We start from the raw sequence: 14,887 nt of genomic DNA, 5'->3' as shown, positions 1-14,887 counted from the left end.
TTAAGAAATATAATTTTTACATCCATCTGTTGCAATTCTAAGTCAAAATATGCTACTAATATCAATATTATGTGCAAGCAATCCTTTTTAGAAATTGGAGAAAAGGTTTCAGTGTAATCAATTCATTCTTTTGGAGTGAATTCTTTAGCAACAAATCTTGTTTTATATCTTTCTATGTTGCTTGATGGGTCTTTTTTAGTTTTAAAGGCCCATTTACATCCAATGTCTTGAACACCATTAGAAAACTCGACAAGATCCAAACTTCATTATTTTTCATAGAATTCATCGCTTCTTTCATGGCATTGTACCACATTCAAACTTTTTACAATTCATGACTTGTAAAAAAAGACTTAGGATCATTTTTGACTTCAACATCATATTCTTGCAAATATACAACAAAGTCACTAGAAATTGCTGATTTTCTTTCTCTAGTAGATCTTAATAATGTTGCACTAACCTTTTCTTGAGGATCATGTTGTTCAAATTGATCAATGGAAATGTTTTCAACGATTTGTGAAATTTTATTGATTGATTGATTGCTCAACAACAATTGTACTTGAGGGGTATGCACGACAATTAATCTTTGACTTGAAGTGGAAGGTTAATGACTTACATAAATTATATTTTGAAATTGATTACTAAGTGGAAGGTTGATGACTTACAGAAATTATATTTTGAAATTGATCACTCCCACTAATTAAGTTATTCTCAAGAAATTTTTCATTTCTTGATTGTACAATTCTAATATTGTTAGATGGACAGAAGAATATATATCCTTTAGACCTTTCAACATATCTAATGAAATATGAACTAATGGTTCTAGAATCCAATTTCTTTTCTTGTGGATTATAAATGCTAACTTCAGACGAGCATCTGCATACACGTAAATGTGTAAACTAGGTTTCCAATCTTTGAACAACTCAAAAGGTGTCTTTAGGACAACCTTTGTTTGAAATCAATTAAATATATACACTGCCTTCTTAAAAGATTCAATCCACAAGGACTTAGGTAGTTAAGAGCTACTTAACTTATGACGCACCATGTCTAATAATTTTCGGTTTCATCTTTCTGCTACACCATTCAGATCCGGAAAATCATGCATAGTGTATTGGGCAATAGTCCTATTATGTTGGAAAAACTTCACAAATGGATCTTGTGCTTGTCCATCTTCACTATATCTACCATAATACTCACCGTCTCTATCACTTCTCACAATCTAAATTTGCTTTTCGCATTGTTACTTTACTTTAACCTTGAAGAATTTAAAGGTTTCTAATGATTCACTTTTATTATGAAGCATGTAGAGATACATATATCGTGAGTAATCATCTATAAAAGTGATAAAGTATTTTTAATCATATACGTCCGTGTCTGAACAACATATATTTGAATGTATGATTTCTAATATGTTTGAACTCTTCTTGGCACTTTTCTTTGATTTGTTGGTTTTCTCTCCTTTAATGTAATCCACAGAAGTATCAAAATTAGTAAAATTCAAAGTACTAAGTACTCCAACATTTACTAATCTCTTAATTCTATTTATGGAGATATGTCCCAATCTCCTATGCTATAAGATAAAAGAATCTTCTTTCATAAAACATAGTTTAGTGTTAGCTTGGACATGCATAATATTATGAGTGAAATCATTTTGAGTTAAGGGATAAAATACCATCAGAAAATGTATCATATCCAACAAGTTTAGATTTTTAAAATTGTTTGGAATAACCTTTTAAATAGAAGAAATATCCCAAAGGTAAAAATCTTGATAATGAAATTGAATTCCTGAAAAAAGTTAGGAACATAAAAGGTCTTTTCTAACTCCAAAATAAAATCACAACTAAAAACTAAATTGCGTGTCCCAATAGCTTCACATGCTAGTCGCATCTTGTTTTCATAATAGAAGCTTCGCTCGACTCCCACTGACTTCTGTAGGTTTCTTAGATCCTATAAGGAATTTGTAATATGGATTGTACAAGCAGAATCAATCCACCACGTGTTATTATTAACAAACAAGAGAGATTGAAGTACCTTTCTTAACAAGCCATTATTGAAGTTTGACACAATCCTGCCTTATGTGCCCCTTTTATCTGCAGAAGCGACACTTAAATTATTTCTTGATGTCAGTTTCAAGTGGTACCTTTCCTTTCAAGTTTTTATATTTTTTATTGGTTTTCTTTTCTTGAGTAGTCACGAATGCACTTTCTCCTGTTCTCATCAGCATTTGGGCCTCCTCTTAAATACACATGGTCTTAAGTTCATTAATAGATCATTTATGTTTATGTGTGTTATAAGAGATCTTAAATGGATCATACTGTGCAGGTAGAGTATTCAAAATATAGTGCAAAAGAAAAGTTTAAGACATTTCGACCTCAAGAATCTTTAGTTGAGACACTAAGTCTCGCATTTTCATGATGTGCTCACGTACATCTCTCACACTGTTGAGCCTCATTGATGAGAATTTTATTATTAAGGTGATGGAAAACACCTTATCTGAAGTCATAAACTATTCATCAATAGGCTTCAGTAATGTCTTCACATTATTAAACTGTTCGACAAAATCATGAATACCAGCTGAGATTTTGGTTCTAATGAACATAAAACTCAAACGGTTAGAGCATTCTAATTATTCATGAAGAGCAATCTCATCTTGCGTGGTGATTTCATTAATAGGTGACTTGTATTTCCTAATAACATAATCAATAGTCACCCACCTTAAGTGAAGGAGAATTCTCTCCTTTCAGAACTTATAGTTCTCACCATTCAGTTTAGGAATATCACAAATATTAAAAAAATATGCAGATTGCATAACTGCAAAAATATACATTCATACTTAACTTAAATTTGAGTCAAATAATATAAAATTGAATCAATTGATTGCTTGTGGACTAAATTTTTTATTCAATTACATTTACACTTTATGATAAAATTATCAATTCGCTAGCATGATATTTTATTTTTATGATAAAATTATTAAACTCTCATTCATAATTCCTGTGGATGATTATGAAAAATATTTAATATTTCATCTTAATTAATTATGCAACTCAATATTATTAAAGAAATTAAGTTATCATATCATGCATAATTAATCACAATTCTAATGTCTAATTTTTTTTATATGTGATCCTTTACTTTAAAATTTTATTCAATTAAAGATGTCGTGGCTAATCCTTAATCAAATAATATTATAGATTATTAAGACATTGTTCCTTATTTAATGTCTATAATTTTCTTATGTGATCCTAAACATAATATATTTTCTTTTAATCAAGAATGTTGTGGCTAAATCTCAATTAAATAAAATTATGAAATCACTCAACATTAAATCTCAAAATTTATTCAAAATTTATTACTTAAATATTTGCAATAAATTATTATCTCCCAATATAGTACACAAATAAAAGTATATTCGACCAAAAAAATAATAATTCAAACAATAAATAACAAACAGTAACACATGAATTCGCAATTAGCATTTCAATACTACTAATCTAATCTACTTGACAATATCACCAAAAAAGAAAAATAGGCCAACTCCATTATTACTATTTTGTCTTTTCTTATATTGAGTAGTACATCTCATATAGAAACAATTAAAAAAGTCATGTACAAATAGATGTAAAACCTATCAGAATATTAAAATATCATATTTTAGCATGGCCCCATTTTACTTTGTCTTAGTAGACAAGTTTGAGAGAAGACATTCTTTGCGGAGATAAATAAAACACGGTCATTTGATTTGATGGATAAAATAAAATAATTTTGGAATAAATTTTTGGTAACTTTTAATTATTTGTTTGATTATAAAGTGTGGGATAACTTATCTTTAGATTAATAATTATGATTGAAATAAGTTATCATTTTCTTTGAGTGGTATAGTAATTTCGGTATAAGTTATTCTGGACTAAAGTAGGTAAACAACAAAAACATCACTTTAAACCCTTTTTATACATCATTTTTCACATTCATAAAGAGTATTTTTATAAATAAATAATTTATTCTTAAAATCTATATAATGCATATTATTTTAAATGCAACAAACCAAACACTCAATAAAAAATAGTCCATTACAATTTATCTCCTCATAATTAATCCCATCATAACTTATCCCATCATAACTTGTATTCAAATCAAACGCCCCGTAGTGCCATCTTCTCTATTAAAAAGTATTTTTACCTGGTTAAAAATTATTTACAGATTCAATAAAATTCATCATAACAGATATTAAAACACGGTTTGTGATCACTAAGATTTTAGAAACTCAATATCCTTACAATTTTCGACATTAGTTTCATAAAAAAATATTCAAAAATAAATATGAAAATCAAGACCCATTTCAAAAGATTTTTACAAATTTTGAGAAAGATTTTGTCATGATCCGATTTCTCAGGTTATGATGACACCTACCATAACCCAGGTGGTACAACTTCCGTCAAAAACTTATTTTTAAAATAGTAAAAACATGAGAAAGCCTTTTCAAAAATAGTATTAAAACTCCATAAATAAATCGGGATGGTACCACAAAACATGCGAAAAAGCTCAAACAAAGCAAACATGCCATCATCAGCATCCAAATAAGACACATACAATCCAAATAGTAACATCGAGTCATACCATCCTATCACGGCAAAAGAACTAACCTGAGATCCAATCACTCCTCAAATATGGCTGCGGGCCCAACAATAGATAATAGACATAAAGGCATCATAAGTCTACCACTAGACATAAAGCGAAGTAATCGAAAAATGGCTAAGAACCAGATAGGGAGAGAAAATATCTCTAGGATCGATGTCTTACCCCAAAATATGCCACTTCAGCTCCCAATGATCACAACTAAGCCAAACCTATGGCTACGAAGAGCCACTGAGGTATCAGGCACTAACATAAAGGTACATCATCCGAAACAAGCCCTATCGAAAGCTACGCCTAGCTATGAGGGCAAACAAACACCTGCTAAAGCACCTAAGGCTCAAACCTAGTCTAAGGCCATCAATATCAATCCTAACAAGGATAATATTGCTAAGTCAATACCACAAATGGGGCTCATAGCCTAAACTAAGGATTTCAGAAGACTATTCTAGTCTAAGTCTCAATCGAGAACCAAGAAAACAAAATAGGAGGAGGAGAACTCTAATCTCCACAAATACCAACCTAAAACACATGCAATAATACTAAACAATATCTAATAAACTCCAGTCAAAGTGGGAGAACGTAACCTACCTCAAAGTTGATCACGCGCACTCCAAATCTACCAAATTAAAGCTTTCCACTTTTGGATCACCTCCAATTACCGCCATGCTAACAAATAGTGATCACGACGTCAACACTAATATTTTGACACCAAAATCACATTTATTGGAGACAGATCCAAAATTAGGTCTAATAAGATATTGGCACCCACACCGGAAATCCCAAAATCAACTAAGTGAAAAAGTTTATTTGATCTTAATGAACTTGGGTTTCAAAATACAACACAATTCGATGCTCGAAACCAAGAAAACAACCCATGAAAAATCATTAAAGCTTTAAGAAGAGAGACAAAAGTCCTATTAGGATGAAAATTACCTCCAACAATAAGCCTCCAATGTCCCTCGAGCACTCCACTACATAGCCACCATTAATACGAACACATAGCACTTGAAATTGCCTCAAACGAAGCTCTAAAGCTTTACAAATCACAAAAACAAGATATGGGGCTGGGCTGGTGAATGACTCGTCATTATTTAAAATACTTCTCCCCAACCTCTCCCCATAAGCCATAGCGATCGCGAAGTTTAAGGCTCGCAATCTCGGCCCACTAAAGCTTAGACCTTTGCGATCGGGGAAGGTATCCCCGCAAATGCGAAGGGCAATTAACTTGACTCTCATGATCGCGGACAAGACCTCAGGTTCGCAAAGGATAATTGGTTCTGCACCAGCCCATCAGCTTGTTTTGGCCAAGTTCAAAAGCTCCGATGGGGTACCCGAGATTCGTTTAAAATCTCGTGTGCGCGAATGAATTATAATACCCTACCAAATTCGATGTTTTAGACTCAAGACGCAGTCAAAATTCCTATTCGAGGTTATCTTGACCCAAATAGGTCCCACACCCAAGTGCCATTTTAAGTCAAAATCCATAAGGGATCTCAAAATTCGATCGAAAGTATCAAAAACCATACATAAGGCTGTTCTAGACCAAACTCAACATTATGGAGCTAACCATGCTGGCGGGATTTTAATCCAAGCACGTTTACCAAAAATATTGACCAAAATCAAAGGCTTAAGCTTATAGGCTAAAACACCTAATGGCTCAAATAACGAAAGCCTCGGGACTCAAACCGAACATGCTACTAGTCTAAAATGACAATTTCGGAGCTAATGGAACTATCAGAATTCCCATCAAAGGTCATTTTCCTGGAGTTTTGACCGAAGTCAACTTTTCTAACTTCATAAGTTCCAAAATAGAAAAACGGGCATAAAACCCAAACGAACGACTATCCAACCAAACTGTTAGTTCCAACAAGTTATTAATGAATTAGGTCGCTATAGGAAAGCTCAAAATTCTGAAAAGATCGGAATACAGAGGAAATGATCTGGAGGGTCATTACAATATCCATTACTAAATGAACTTTCATTCGCGAAAGTAAAAGGATAGTTACAGCCTGAAAGTACAAAAAGATGAGGGTATTAGGACTGCATACTCCGTCAGACCCTCGAATACCCTCTCGGGTAGAACAACTCCCTCACAGAATACAAGCTAAGAGGAAAATCCTCAAATTCAGTTTAAGCACCAAAACCCTCCTCTAATTCCTTTTTGGGCTCCAACTCTCGCTCAAAAAACCCAAACTTGACTGAAAACATCAAATTCATCTGAAGAAGACCAAAAATATATCAAAAACACTAAAAAGAGACACAGAGGACCATGGCAGATGTAACTTAAACCATAATTCAAAATATTTTTCTGATTCTCCAAATCCATCTTCTTCTAGACACCAAGGCGTTCTGTCTATTCTTAGATATCCCGAATACCTCTAACACCATCTGAAATTTGTTTAAAGGAACACACCACACAAACCTCGAAAGAGTCATATACTTCAATTGAACCTTTAGGTAAGATAAAAAACAAGGAAAGTAGCTTGAATCAAGGCCCAAAATTCCAACTCTAACTTCAAAAACCAATAATCCAAGCTGAACTCACCTTCTAAAATTGAACACTCCACTCTAAAAGATAATTGTCTCATGAATTATGAGGTCGTATTGGGTCCAGCTCCAGCTCTAGTGACTAACTCTTACTATAGGAACTTTCGAAAAACTAGCACTATGTGCCCACAAACCACTATGGCACCTTAAATCTGAGCCAACCATCCTAGTCCCTGAGGAAACCAAATCAGTAGGAGACGCACAAACATGGACAACCGATCGATAATTGTCCAAGGGAACCAACTTCCACTCACAACACTGCAAGCTATCGAATATGCCAAAAGCGAACCTCGTATCCTACACAAATTTAAAATTACAGGTATCGTGAATTACTTTATCTCTATACTATAGATGAAATTTCTAACCAACTTCCCATCCTCCATGTTAGGCTATATCCGAAGGCAACAATTAACACCATTTCTCCAATCTAAATGACAACAAAACTTCGAGAGCTACCAGCACAACCGCAGAGAACCCACTACAATGGTAACAAGGCACAATGAGAGAGCACATTTCCCAAATTCCCAACTAACCAAAGCTAAGCGCCCCTCAAAAGATACATCTTCTAAAAGATCGTACAAACAGACCACAATGTTGTATCTGAGAACAAGACTAAGGCAAACGGGAAGAGACAGGCAACTAGGATTTACGACAATACTACATATTGTTGTTTCATCTTTCTCACAATTCCAACAACCACAAGAAAACTAACTAGGTAGGTAAGAAAAGGAGCAAACCCCAACTTCGCAACCTTTGGGCTGAAAATATTGATAAGGCATAGGAAAAATCGACTAGTGGGAGCTATCTAACTCTAAAAGGCTACATCTCCATCCACAAACTGCCTCGACAACAAACCTATCAACTACGAACCAAATAATGCCAAACAACGAAGATAGCCATCTAAGGCAAGAAAACCAAAATAGCAGAAAAAAATACTAATCAAGCAAGGCTACCTATGCACAATGGTAAGAAAAGCCATTCAACCGTTAATCCCAATGGGAAGACACACAACCAAGGAAACTTTCTAAGTCAACTATATCTACCAGCACCAAAATTCCCAACACTAACAAAGCTGATCTAGCCACCTATCTAACAAAGATCAACACAACAACAACAACTGACAAGGGAGATAAAAGGGAACATCTAATTGCCCGGCCGTAACCTATATCAAACCACCAAGGTAAAGGCACATAGAGTTGATCAACCATCACTTCTCAACATAGAAATTCGACCTAGTCGATCCATCATTAAAATAAATCAACTACAACACTAAAACATGTACACATAAGTCCAAGTAAGGCTACTTTCACAATCATGGGACAAATAACAATTCAAATAGGCACACATGGGTATGAAAACCCCAAGACTACATAATATAGGTAATGAATAAAAAACAAAAAAATCACCCATATATAATTGATACCTGGACCCTCGACCTCTTTCCAGCCTATAAGAGCATATAACGGATCCCGACCGACCTTAGACTAAAAACTTGAAATACCACCAGCCACACCTTGAGCACTACCTCTAATTGGAGTTATTGTAAACCCATGATACTGTCCTAACTAAGCAAACTGCGCACTGGTCCCATGTCGGGGACACCTTCTGGATCGATAGCCAAGCTCTCCACAGGTATAGCAAAGCCCTACAACTCTAGTTTGGAAGTGATAGATGTCAACAATAACTGAATGATCAACTTCCACTAGGGGTACTCCCTGGACTAGTGATCGAGCTCTCTATAATTACAACAGCCTTGAGAAAAATGGACTATAAGAAGATGGCCACCACAGTTGGCTACTCGAAGATAAACCCTTCGAACTTTAACCCGTGTTAGGGCGGTGCTGGCTACCCCCAGAAGGATGCAATACTACTTGAATAGGCCAGCTAGACTAAGCTACTAGTAACTTTGGTAGGGTCTATCATAAGAGTTCCTACCCTTAGCTGAAAGCACCAGGGCCCTATGATCTCGTGACATGCCTTGTAATGACCCTAAAGGTTAATTTTGGAAATTTTCACAAAATAACCGTTTTACCCCTCTTAGTAGTTGCCCTGAGTTATGTTTGATCAGTATTCAAAGTTGATTTTTTGAAATCCCTTGAAAAGTTAAGATTTTTAAAAAGTTTTAAGTTTTGAAGGCTTAAGTTGTCAAATAGTGGTATTCGGTGTGATTTAAAGTTTCGAGTTTTGAAATAGAATTTCATAGATTCCATCAGCTCTGAAATATGAATTTGGTCGAGAAAAGTTGACAAAATCAAATTTGGAGTGGTATCGTGTATTTGAGGTCCTAAGTTAGAATTTGTTGAGTTTTTAATTCTAGAGTTGACTTTGGTCAACATTTAGAGTTCGGATGCTCGAATTAAAATTCTGATGACTTCGTTGCATTTAGGGAATGATTTTAGGCCTACGATGAGTTTCAGCATATTTTTTTGAAAGCTCCGAGGGAATTTTGATCTTTTTGAGTTCTAAACTAGTTTGATTGTGACTAAATAAATACTGGGTCAAGAAGATCTCAAATTTAAATTTTGATGGTTCCATTGAGTTTGGAACGTCGAATATAGTAGAGTAGCATGTTTGATTTGTGTGCACGATATTTTGAATGAATTCCGAGGGTCTCTTTTGTGACTTTATTACTTATGTATGGTTGTTGATATATGGTGCCTGAGGTTTTTTCTCCGCATTTACCGAGCCTTGGCCGTGACAATGGAGGATAGTGGAATTACTTTTCCACATTCGTAGAGACAAGGCACATTCGCAAAAGGCCCACTGTCCCTTCTCCATGTTCGCAGAGCTTGTGCCGCATTCGCAGAGGGACTTGTCCATGTTCTCATAGAGTAAATTTCTCCTTAACATACATTTCCCAAAGATGGGAAATAGGTCATTTTCATCAGTTTTGGACTTCGGGTGCTCAAGGGAAGGCGAATTCAAAGAGTTTTTTGCGTGGAAATTATTGGGTAAACTAATTTAAGTTATAATCTTCATTACCCATCGATTATATCTTAAGTTCTAACCTCAAATTAGTGTTTTGATTTCAAGAAATTGGGGATTTTGTTCAAGAACTTGAGTTTTGATAAAATTATGATTATGAGTTGAATACAACTCCATTTTCAAAACAGATTTTGCCAATGAGTTCCAAATACTTAAAAAACATTTTCATAAAAAGATTTCCAAATTTGAGTCTCATTTTTGGAATCAGATTTTTGATCTATTTTGACCTTTTTTCTGAATTTTATGATTTTGGTATATTTAATTTTGGAATTTAATTGTGAATCATTATTTGGTTAAATTATGGTAATTTGGACTCTATTCTGAAGGGGAAGTCTCAAGAGTTGGATTGATCAAGTATCGATTAAAGGCAGGTGAAGTTATAAAATGCCATAAATTTTGTAGAATCCTTGAACTTTTTTCCATTTGCGTGTTGGGGAGTAATGAAAATTTGTTTTGGGCCTTTAATCATGTGAATTATGCTTAATAAAGATCGGGAATAATAAAAAGATAATATGTACTATAATTGTGATCAGAAACGTGTACTTCTTATTTAAACTTTATGTGAATTCGATGAAATGCTATGATAGCCTTAGCGTGATTGTGAACTTGATGGAGTTGTCATTTACTCATTGTTGATTATGGAAATTCACTTGAAATACTTGCTTACCAATTGATCCTAATTATATGATAAAGGAGTAATGAAATGGAGACTTTGATGACTATAATGACGTGAATGATGTAAATGTTAGTGTTGATGTACTATTGATGTCGTAACGTGAATGATCTTAATATGAATTGAGTTTTGGTTATGAACACTATTATATTCTCATTATTTGTGTGGACATACTTATTTGTATTATTTCTGGAATATTGTGATTGTCATTACCCGAACCCTGGCCATGATGACGCTTACTATAACCCCCGAGTAGGCAAGCCAGACCAAACCCAAAATTTGTAGAAGCCAAACATTTAATTAATTAATTAAGTTATAACATATGAAGGCGGAAATAGGAATATATAACAAAAAAGATCAATCCATGATATAGATGCGTAAATACGATACAAAATATACACAAGGCCTGAAACTGATTAAAAATAACGAACTGACATTAGACCAATCCTCGAATCTGGTATCACCTATATAGGAGCTGCTAACTACAAAAGCTGAAATACATATTGTGGACACCCAATTTTGAATCTCCATATTTAATTAATTAAACTTCCGTAAATAATAATAATAATAATAATAATAATAATAATAATAATAATAATAAAGCTTTTATAAAAATATGAAAATATTTTTTGTATAAACTTTCTCATTCCATTCGGCAATTTTATTTCCTATATGTATGTGTGTGTATATATATATATACTGTTAACCATCTGATCAAACAAAAGGATGACCCAAAATGAATCAGATAACTTTTTTCATTAATTCCAATTTCTCAAAAAAACTCTAAACCTGGCCTCCTTTATCTCCTTCCTCTTCTCTTCTCACCACTAAAATGGCTGCCACTACACCACCCTACACTATCCCATCACCTTTTTCTGCCATGTCACGACCTGAAATCAGGTATGATGACACTTGCCTAACCCACCAAGGCAAGTCTTGGTGTCATATGTACAAGCCACTATTTCAACAGAAATAAAAAAGATACAAGTCTATATGTGTCGGTCCTTAAGCAGAACAAAGCATAAAATAAATAGGCGGCGAGAGTCTGCCGAAGAAGACAAGTTGTTATCTCTTACGCATCCAGAAGCTCGGCCTAATCAGTAGAAGTACTAAGAGCAGGAGGTGCCGGGCTCAAATCCTAATACCCTCATAGGAAAATACAAGGTCCAACATATTTAACAAATGTTAGAATTCTATTTGCCTTAGCCAAAAGTCACGAATAATTTGAAGTCATCGCTTTTCCTCTCCGATGATACTTAAGTCATCATAATCTAATCAAATATAGACTCACAATTACATTTTGAATCTATTGATACTATAATCAAGCAATTCAGGTGAAAATGGTAAAATGGTCAAAAATTTCATATCAGAAATCGAATTCGGAATCTGATTAGTTTTAGATGAAAATATTCTTCAAAAAATCAGAAATCTAACAATGAAAACTATTTTAAAAATGGGGTTAAAATGGGTTCACAAACCCAACTTTTGATAGAATTTTGGATTAGGCAAAACCCTCAAAAGTCTCCTATTTGAAATCTAATTTTTGAAGTTAAAATCAAGAATTATTCAATGGGAATCAAAGATATAAGTTGAAAATGAATTGCCCAATAGTTTTCCACAAAAATTCTCTTTAAAAATTGCCTATACCGAGGTTAGAATGTTAAAAATAGAGGAAATTGACCCTATTCCCATCTTTTGGGAAAGACACTATTCAAGTCAGCTTAGCCCTTCGCGATCGCGACTCACTTATGTCGCGAAGGCAAAGGTCATGCCCTCGCTTCATCGCGATCACGGCCAAGACCTCGCGATCCCGGAGGTCAAAAGAAAGGTGCATTGCGATTGCGGCAGGGATCCTCTGCGAATGCGAAGGACAACTGTAGGCACCAGTAGACAACAACAATTTCAGAAGGATAAGTCTTCGAATGAACCATCGGGATTTGATCGGAACTCCATGAACACAAATTAGATATGCAGCCCTACTAAATTCAACGTTGTGGACTCAATGGAATAGTTGAAATTTGAATTCGAAGTCTCCTTGACTTGAAATTTGATAAGTCGCAACTAAGCTAGTTTTGACACTTAAAATACCCAAAATACCCTCGGGATCTTTAAAAATTATAACAAAGCTTTTTGTAGTGTTAGAATCATCTCTCAAAACCATTGGAAACTTCACAAATCTAATTTGAGCACTCAAACCCCAAATATTGATCAAAGTAAATCTCTGATCAAATTTTAACTCAATTTCTAACTTCATACTTAAATTCCATGTTTTAACTCTAAATCTGATTCCGACGACTCTCCTAGAAAAATTTCCACATTTCAGAATTGATGAAATCAAACAAAATTCCATTTTGAGATTTACAACTCCAAATTACTCAGAAACACAAAATTTGATAACCAGGCCTTTAAAACTCATTTCTCAAGCTAAACCTCAACTTTCCACAAGAATTCAAAAAACTAACTTTTAGACCCAACCAAAAGTGACTCGAAAAAGCTAACCTACCCAAAAGTGACTTGGAGAAGCTAATAGAAGGGGTAAAATAGTAATTTTATTAAAACTATTGAAAATGACTAACAACGTCATTACATCTTCCACTACTAAAAATCATGTTCGTCCTCGAACATAAAGGAAGAGACATACCCGAAGTCTAAAAAAAAATGGGGTAACGGCCTGCATGTCTGACTCCAACTCCCATGTTGCCTTCTCCAAGGCCCGATGCCGTCACTGGACCTTCACTAAAGTTGTATCCTAAGTCCTCAATTTCGTGATCTACTTGTCTAAAATAGCCATCGGCTCCTCCCCATATGACAAATCTGGACTTAACTCCAACCAAATCATGGGAAATCATATGAGACTCATCTAGAATGTAGAGTCGTAGCATCGAGACATAAAATATAGGATGTACAGAGGATAGACTAGGTGGCATGACAAGTATATAGGCCACTTCCCCCCACTCGATCTAGGATCTCAAAAGGACCAATGAACCCAGTGTTGAGTTTGCCCTTCTTCCTGAACCTCATGATATCCTTCAAGGGTGAGACCCTCATCCATACCTGTTCACCAACCATGAATACCAAAGGTCAAACTCGTCTATTAGAATAGCTCTTTTGGAGACTCTGAACTGTCAATAACCTACCTTGAATCAATCGAACCCACTTCATGGCATCTCAAAGCAAATCAGTGTTTAGGCTATCCACTCCCACAGAATCAAACTATCCAATGGGTGACCTATATTTCTGGCCATACAAGGCCTCAAAATAAATTATATGGGTGTTAGAATGGTAACTGTCATTGTAAGAGAACTCCGTAGGGGGCAAGTGCTGATCCCACCGAGTGCTAAAATCAATCTCACATGCTTGTAGTATATCCTCAAGTACCTGAATAGTCCCCTCAGACTGTTCATCCATCTGAGGGTGGAATGCAATACTCAGATCCAATATGGTACCTAACCCAAGCTGCACGGCCTCCCAGAAGTTAGATGTGAACAATGAGCCCTAATCTAATATGATGGAAATAAGAACTCCATAGAGTCTAACAATCTGACTGATATAGAGCTGAGCCAACTTTTCCGCCGTGAAATTAATCTTAACCGGAATGAAATAATCAGCCTTGGTCAATTGGTTGAGATAACCCAAATGGAATCATATCCTCCTACGGTAGTAGGTAATCCTACTACAAAATCCATAGTGATCCTCTCCTATTTCGAGGTAGGAATGGGTATCTTTGAAATTCACCCCCAGGACTCTGGTGCTCATACTTAACTGCTGGCATGTCAAAAACTTAGACATAAACTCATCGATGTCCTTTTTCATACCACACCATCAATAGTGTTGACGTAAGTCATTGTACATCTTTTCTATCCTCGGATGAATAAAATATTGAGTGCAATGGGCCTCCTCAAGTATAAATCTGACCAACTCACCTACCTTGGTCATAAAATGCGACTCCCAATGTCATGCCCCGGGAGGGTACCCTAGACGTGACCGGCACTTGAAAGACATTTCTGACCTTCAAGCGAATCACCTGATTCAGTCACCTCATTATTCAAT

The sequence above is a fragment of the Solanum dulcamara genome, chromosome 7 (genome assembly GCF_947179165.1).
Source record: "Solanum dulcamara chromosome 7, daSolDulc1.2, whole genome shotgun sequence".
NCBI classification, from domain to species: domain Eukaryota; kingdom Viridiplantae; phylum Streptophyta; class Magnoliopsida; order Solanales; family Solanaceae; genus Solanum; species Solanum dulcamara.
Note: the sequence above shows the minus strand (reverse complement) of the source record.